This window comes from Myotis davidii, unplaced genomic scaffold (genome assembly GCF_000327345.1).
Source record: "Myotis davidii unplaced genomic scaffold, ASM32734v1 scaffold1055, whole genome shotgun sequence".
NCBI classification, from domain to species: domain Eukaryota; kingdom Metazoa; phylum Chordata; class Mammalia; order Chiroptera; family Vespertilionidae; genus Myotis; species Myotis davidii.
The window spans coordinates 185,374-193,261 of NW_006286477.1; the positions used below are offsets into that span (position 1 = coordinate 185,374).

General features: G+C 54.3%; 1 protein-coding gene across 3 annotated transcripts in view; it reads left to right on the plus strand.

Moving 5' to 3' along the window:
* Positions 1-7,888, plus strand: part of PLPP4 (phospholipid phosphatase 4) — a 37,313-nt gene that overhangs the window by 28,445 nt on the left and 980 nt on the right. The window contains exon 4 of one of the 3 annotated variants that reach the window (XM_015560174.1): positions 79-158. The exons of 1 other annotated variant lie outside the window; for it this stretch is intronic. The gene's annotated coding sequence lies outside the window, so the exon portion shown is untranslated. Of the gene's footprint in view, positions 1-43; positions 159-7,888 lie in introns of those variants that run through there. One more of the 3 variants, XM_015560173.1, reaches the window with a different exon arrangement.

Sequence of the window (7,888 nt, forward strand, 5' to 3'; positions counted from 1 at the left end):
ACGGCAGCGTTTATATGGAATGTGTCCGTGGTGTCTTTTGTAGACCGCGCCCCGATTTCTTTCACCGCTGCTTTCCAGATGGGGTGATGAACGCGGAGATGCACTGCACAGGGGACCCCGAGCTGGTGTCCGAGGGCCGCAAGAGCTTCCCCAGCATCCACTCCTCCTGTAAGTGCCTGGGACACGGGTTCCCCCGCGGTTCCCGGTCGCCCTGCGGGGTCAGACGGCGGCGGGGACAGTGAGGGCGGCAGTGTTGGGCGCAGTGTTGGGCGCAGTTCACTGTCCTCACTGTGGGGGTCGTCGGCTCACAAACAGGACCTTCCGCTGGAGGGACAAGGGGTGGGCGAGGCTCCAGCGTTTAGAAATGTTGGTGCTGCTGCTGCGAGCCGGGCAGGTGTAACACGTGACCTTCACCAGTGTCCGTGGGACTCAGGCACTGGACGGTGCTCACTGGGCCGCTGCCCTGTATCTCAGGGTTCTCTCGAGTTTATCCCCTGGGAGACGGTACTGTGTGTGTCTGTGTGTGTGTGTGTGTGTGTGTGTCTGTACCACTATGTAGCACACACATGTATACATGTATACCTCCACACAATATGTGATCTATTATAGATGTTCCAGCTGGAACCAGCCTTAAGGCCAAGACTAAATAGTGTGAATGAGGTGCAGGGAGGCGTGGTGGAGAGAGGGGTGCAGGGAGGTGTGTTGGAGAGAGGGGTGCAGGGAGGTGTGTTGGAGAGAGGGGTGCAGAGGTGGGGTGGAGAGAGGGGTGCAGGGAGGTGTGGTGGAGAGAGGGGTGCAGGGAGGTGTGGTGGAGAGAACGGGACTTGGAAGGATGGCAGTGCCCGGCCCTGCCTGGCATCAGCTCTGTGACAACCCCCCTGTGGTAAGTGGGGAGATGATGCCTGTTCTTGTGGGTGAGGGTTGGGATAAGCCAGTTGTCAGAAAACTGTGGCTCACAAGCCACATGCGGCTCTTTGGCCCCTTGAGTGCGGCTCTTCCACAAAATACCAACTTCTGTGCATGAGCCACGAAGTTTCAATCACACTGTACGTGCACGCCCACACGTGGTATTTTGTGGAAGAGCCACACTCAAGGGGCCAAAGAGCCGCATGTGGCTCGTGAGCCGCGGTTTGCCGACCACGGGGATAAGCGATGCTGACCCCAGCGTTCCTGCAGCGCCCGCCGTTCCTAAGCGTTCGGGTGCGCTGTCTTATTTGATCCCCTCGTGTGTCAGGTACTTGGTGTGGCCCTTTAAATGGATGTCGTTATCCGTGTTGCTGTTTATTGCCAGAGGTTCCAGGCTGTCCTGCGCGTTCGCTTTGTCATATTCACTGAAGGGCTTCATGCTGGACGCGGTGCCAGGCACTGGGGACACAACGGTAAACAAATGCATCACGCCTGGCCGCGTGGCTCAGTGGTTGAGCGTCGACCCATGAGCCCCTCCTCACCCCCATGGGCAACATTGTGTGGGTGCCTTGTGTCTGTTTCAGACCTTTGGCTTTTAGCTCAGACTTCCAATTTGGGCCCAAAGATCGTTCAGGATATTACGTGTATTCTAAACATGAAAGCTCACATCACCACATGTCCTCTGTAATAGACATCTTTTGGGATATGGATAGATTCATGGGTTGATAAATGGGTGAAAGGAAGGAGAGAAATCAATCCATCAATCAATTGATCGATCAATCATGATCCAACAGTGTTTCACAAAACCCTCCTCTGGAAAGTGTCCAAGCCCTGAGTGGGTGCCCGGCCTCAGCTGGCGCAGCCGTAGGAACGTACGGCCTTCCTTTGTGCTTCTCTGACCCGTACCTGGTGTGCGCGTCCTCAGAAAGATGTGTTTCTCCTTTCCCTTTTGCATAAAACTCAGAAACAACCCTGAGTAATGGCCATCGGGGTCTCCAACCGCCGTCTCCCTCCCTGCTCGCTCCTCACGCCTCCGAGGGCCTGGGGCGCCTCTCCAGCCTGCTGGCTGCTTGGGAAATGCTGAGTCACTTCAGTGGTAGCTGGACCCAGCTTCGTTAGGAGGCGAAGTCGCCGGAGGACACGACACCGCTCTCCCCCCAGTCAAGTTGGGGGTGTGGGTGGCAGGGCTGGGCCACCTTGGGCAGTAAGGAGGACCAACAGGACCCACTGCCCCGGACCTGCCCCAGCTGAGTAAGGGGCGTCCCAGGTCCCAGCAGCCAGGTCCCAGGGACACTCAGCATCTGAGGCACCAACACCTTGTGGCTCCCACTGCTCCCCGGCTCGTTCTTGCCTGTAGACGCCGAGGTGGAGGTGTGAGGGGCGCCAGGGCCCTGTGGTGGTGAGCCGTGCCTGCGGGTCCCTGGAACGTACCCTGTTTCCTCACTCTGCCCCGGGGAGGGGGTCGAGGCAATGCAATGCGAAGGCTGCTGGACGGAGGCTTGGCTGTTCTTCAGCTTCGCGTGTAAATCCTTCCCAGGAATGACACTTGGACCTGGGCCACCTTCCGACGCCCAGATGCACATGTGCTGTCTTTCTCTTCCGTCCTCTCGCGTGGAGGCCCCTGACGCCTTGCGGCTCCTCCATGGCTCCGGCCTTGAGACTGGGCTGAGCGTCCCTCAGAGCAGCCGAGCAGCTTCTTGGATAATTCACCGGGGACTCCGGTCTGGGGATCCCCAGCCAGGCTGGAGCGAGTTGAGTTTTCTCTACGTGTGGGTCCGGGTTCTCCTGAGAAGCAGAACCAACGGTGTAGCTATAATGAGATTCACTGTGAGAAAGTTTAATAAATAATTCGTGTAATTATGGAGGCTGAGATGTCCTGCGATCTGCCGTCTGTAGACGTGGGGGAGGGGGAGCAGGAGAGCTGGGGGTAAGTTCCAGTTTGGGTTCAAGGCCCAAGAACCAGGGGCCCAAGAACAAGGTCCCAGTCCAGGGGCACGAGGCGGCGTTCCAGCTCACACTCACCAGCAGGAGACGAAGTTTCTCCCGTCCTCCACCTCATTTCAGAGAGGAAGGGAGAGGGCGAGAGAGAAACGTCCGTGATGAGAGAGAACCATTGATCGGCTGCCTCCTGCACCCCCCCTACTGGGGATCAAGCCCGCCACCCGGGCATGTGCCCTGACCGGGAATTGAACCCTGACCTCGACCTCCAGGTTCATAGGTCAGCTCTCAACCACTGAGCCACGCGGCCGGGCCATAGGCCCAGCACTTAACCAGGGTCAGGTCGCTGGCTTACGAGAGCTTCCGGTTGCCCTGCTCTCCTCCAAGGCTGTTTCCTGCCAGGACGCTCTCGCTAATGCCCTGTGACTCCTGCTCCTCCCACCTCCCGACTTTATACACCGCGATGCCTCCCGGTCCCTCCAGCTTCTCCTCCCAGAGTCTGCTCCTTTCCTGACATTCCTCACCGTTCAGTGCCCACGCGCCCACCTTGCTCATTCCCAGGAGAGCTCCTGGCTGGCGGGCCAGTGGGCGTGTGGACTGAGCTGACGAGCGGCTGCGGCGGCTGCTTTTTCTTTAAAACAAACACACAGGATTGACTGAAACCATGACCTGCTGTCCCCTGAGCCTCATTCCCCACGTGGAGGGTCTGCTCAGTGATTGGAAGGCTGTCAGCTCCGCCGGCTTCCGAGTCTGCCCGAGGGGCCGTGCCAGGCAGGAGCCGAGGAGCTGGTGCAGGGACAGCCTCTGAAACGCAGCGCAGGGAGCAGGGCCCTGGCTCTCTCCTGCTGCTCACGGAGGCAGAGCGGGCAGAGCGCCCCTGAATGGAGGGGGGTGCAGGTGCCCCTGGATGGAGGGGAGTGCAGGCGCCCCTGGATGGAGGGGGGTGCAGGCGCCCCTGAATGGAGGGGGGTGCAGGCGCCCCTGGATGGAGGGGAGTGCAGGTGCCCCTGGATGGAGGGGGGTGCAGGCGCCCCTGAATGGAGGGGGTGCAGGTGCCTCTGGATAAAGGGGGGTGCAAGCGCCCCTGAATGGAGGGGGGTGCAGGCATCAGGCTGCAGGACGAGAGAGCCGGTGGCCCCCTCGCCCTGCACTGCGTTTCACAGGCTGTCGTCCCTGCACTCACTCCATCAGCTCCCACCTGGCAGCTACCTGCTCGGGGTGGCGGAGCTGAATGTGAGGGGGCCAGACATCGGGTTTTCGACATCCAGTTACTGTCACCTGCTCTCTGCAGTTAGGATGCACGGGGAAGGGGAAGTTCAATATACAGTGAAGAGTAGGTCACCTCTGACATCAACCAGCGCCTCCTCCAGCCCTGGACGGAGCGTCTGCGATGTTCCGGGGAAGCACCTGATCGTCCACAAGCTCATCTTAATCCTCAGGAAAACACCCTGAGGAGACATCCCCATTGATCCCGTGTTGCCGGTGAGACCACAGGTCAGGGACCTGCCTAAGGCCACACGAGTGTGAGTGGGGAAGCCAGTCCTCCACTGCAGGACACTTTGGTTGCCTCCATGTCTTGGCCACCGTGAATAATGTTGCAATGAACACGGGGGCGGGGAGGGGGGGATTTCTATTGAGGCTTCATCACAGAGGCTGATTAAGTCTTCAGTTTGCTCCCAGCCCCTCCCCCGCTCTGGAGAATGGGGGATTGGGCTGAAACGCCAAGCTTCTCATCACCTGGTCTTCCGGTGACCGGCCTCCATTCAGGACACACCCAGACAGCCACCCACAGTCGCCTCATTTGGATAAAAGCTGTTCCCAGTGCTCGTATCACTTAGGTTTTAGGAGCTCTCTGCCAGGAACGAGGGCAGAGACCCACAGATGGTTGTTACCTCACACCTTCCCTCCTGCGTGGGCTCAAGTCCCCAGTCAGGGCGGCCTGGGGTCTGGTCAGAGGGTTGTTTTTTCCTAACAAACCAAGTGCAGGTGGTGCAACGGCTCACAACGGCAGTGCCCCTGAGGCCGTCTCCTCAGCTGGTGGCTGGGCAGTGTCGGTCCTTACCGTTTCAAGGACTCCTGAGGTCCCTGCACCCCAGGAGAGGGTACATGAAGGGCTGCTGTCTTCGTAGTTGTTTCTCGAACGTGTGCATTGCCATTCGAATCTTGCCATCACTTTTATGTTCTACTAAGGCCTTTGGAAGTAAAATGCAATTATTTTTCATAAAAATGTTATCTTTATGTAATCCTGCTCAGGGTCTCAGCAGCTCCCCTAACGGTGATATGGAACAGGGTAATTCCTCCCTTCTGAAGCTTTGTTCTTGTATTTATGTTTCTGATCATTGTGGCACATCATCGAGACGGGGAAACGCAAAGGTTGTCCTGGGGATTGAAACTGCTTCCCGTCTTGGTGACCGTTCATAACTCTCTCTAGGGTAAGGAGTAGCATCTAATAAGAATTTTTCATTGAGTAGTGCAGGATGAAGGGAGGGGGCAGAGTGGCTTCTGTCATTTCAAAGTCCTAATCCTCCCGGGCAAGGCCTTGCCCACTCCCAGGACCACAGGGTTGATCAAAGGGCGGCCACCTTCTCCCCCCAAAGCCCGTTCTCCCCTGTTCCTCATGCTTCCTCAGTGCCTTTGTGCATTGTGCCCAGGTGGGATTTTTTTTCCCCGAACAAAGTCCTCTTTGAAGATGCAAACTGGTGTCACAGGAGTTTATTGTCTGCTATTTTTTGTTTGCATTTCCTGCCTCTGATATTTGCTTTCAGGCTAATTACCAGCATTTTGGTTCCTTTTCCCCTTTGCTCATTCTCAAACAAGACTGCACCATCATTCCCATTCTGAGATGGAAGTCTCACGTGTCTCAGGTAGCTTAAGTGTCGCCCTGCCTAGAGCAGGGGATGAAGGGCATGACCTTCTGTGGCCATGTATGTCTTTCTGCCTCTAGGACGGTGGCCTGTTGCAGGGATACCTAACAGAGCCAGTCATGTGTGTCCATTCAGCTCCATGGATTGGTGACTTCCCTTGCTTTTCCCTCTGTATTAACTCAATTCTGACGGCCACGCGCCTACAGGGGTATAAAAAAACAAATGGGCAGTTAGCAGTCCTGTGACTGCATTCTGCCAGGGAATCCTATGATTGTTTTTTCTGTTTAAAAATAATTCACAGTTGTTGGTGGTTTTTAAAAAATACGTTTTTATTGATTTTTAGTGATAGGGGAAGGGAGAGAGAGAGATAGAAGCAGCAATGAGAGAGAGAAACATCATCGATCAGCTGCCTTATGCATGCCCCCTGCGAGGGATGGACCCACAACTGGGCATGTGCCCAGACTGTGATCAAACCAGCAACCTCTTGGTTCATGGTAGATGCTCAACCACTGAGCCACACCAGCCAGGCAATTCATTTTTTTTAAGGGCAGCATTAACCTTCAGTAAATACTAGTAATTTGACTATCTGAGCCTCTATTTCTCACCCATAAAATGGACCTATTAAATTACATCAGGACCCAAATCATTTCCCCTAAATTATCTAGTTGAATTAATTGATATTTTCTAGGTTGTTGAATTATTGCCATCAATAATTGCAATAATTATTGTCTTTAAAAGACATTTTAAAGGAATTATTGGTGTGAGATTCAGAAGATTTCAAGGATTTTGAGAACTCTCTTCAACCAGCAAAGACAGGCTTTGTTTCCTCCATCAGAGCACAAGTGTCTCATAGCTGAGAGTTTAGAGAAGTGAGATTTTTTTTTGAGAAGTTACTGTGCATACTGAGTCTACTCTGCAGTTTTCATCAAGATTTTTCTTTGAAACTTGAACTCTGACTGGGTCGCTACATCGGATGCCAGTGAACGTGTGTTTGTTTCATGAGGAAGAAATCGCTGCCTGGCCTGGTGGCTCCGTTGAGTGGTTTCACCTGTAGGTGCACCAGAGACCCGCCGTCTCAGATTTGTAACCGCCTTCTTTCACCTCTTGTTGAAAGTGAAATCCCTTAATGTCCTAGAATACCAGTGAACAGAGCTTGTCATAAAAAAGGAAAACAGAACAAGCATGTTAGCTGGGCTAAACTGTGGATTGAGAAACTGTGAGATTAAAACTATAATTGAGAAACTGACCATATAAGGGATTTGGGGCCACGGGGCATGAGAACAGGTTCCAAAGGTGAAGTTTGTTTCTGAAGAATCTTGGAGAAAAGCAGGCCTGGCCTCCTGGCTGTCTGTCCCTCTCGTCTCATCGAGAGCTTCGGGCGTTCCGCAGAGTGGGATGGGGAAGATATCTCTGATCATCTCAGGAGCCTCAAGTTTGTTTATTTTACCAGCTGGGATCGTTCTGCATCTGCTGAGAGCCCCGGGGCCTCCGAATGATGAGATCTTGAGAACCTGGCTCTGGAATTCTCTCTAAGCAAGCGTTGCAGTTACATAACTCAGGAGCACAGATTTCACGGGAGCCCTGGCAAAGGCTTCTCTGTCAGGATGGAACTTTCCAGACCTGAGGCTGTGCACAGCAGTGGTTACTGCAGTCAGCAATGTGAGGAGCTCGGTCAATAGGTCCCAAGCACTGTGCTGGCAATTTACAATTTCTCATAGACTAACCCCCAGGGCCACTCTGTGAATGGTGTGCTAACTGAGGCCTTGAAGGGGAGCTCACAGTTGTAAATGCAGAGCTGAGTGCCGCACCTGCTTGGTGTGTCTCAGGAGCCCATGCTCCTCAACAGGATGGATAGATGGATGGATGGGTGGATGGATGGATGATGGATGGATAATGGGTGGATGGATGGATGGATGGATGGATGATGGATGGATATGAATGGATGATGGATGGGTGGATGAATGGATGATGGAGAAAAATGAATGGATGGATGCATGCATGCATGGATAGATGAGTGGATGATGGATGGATGATGGCTGGCTGGCTGGCTGGATGATGGATGGATGGATGGATGGATGATGGATGGATAGATGGATGGATGGATGGATGGATGATGCATGTGTGGATGGATGGACTGATGTGGATGAGTGGTGCACAGATAGGTGGAGGAGGGAGGGGGG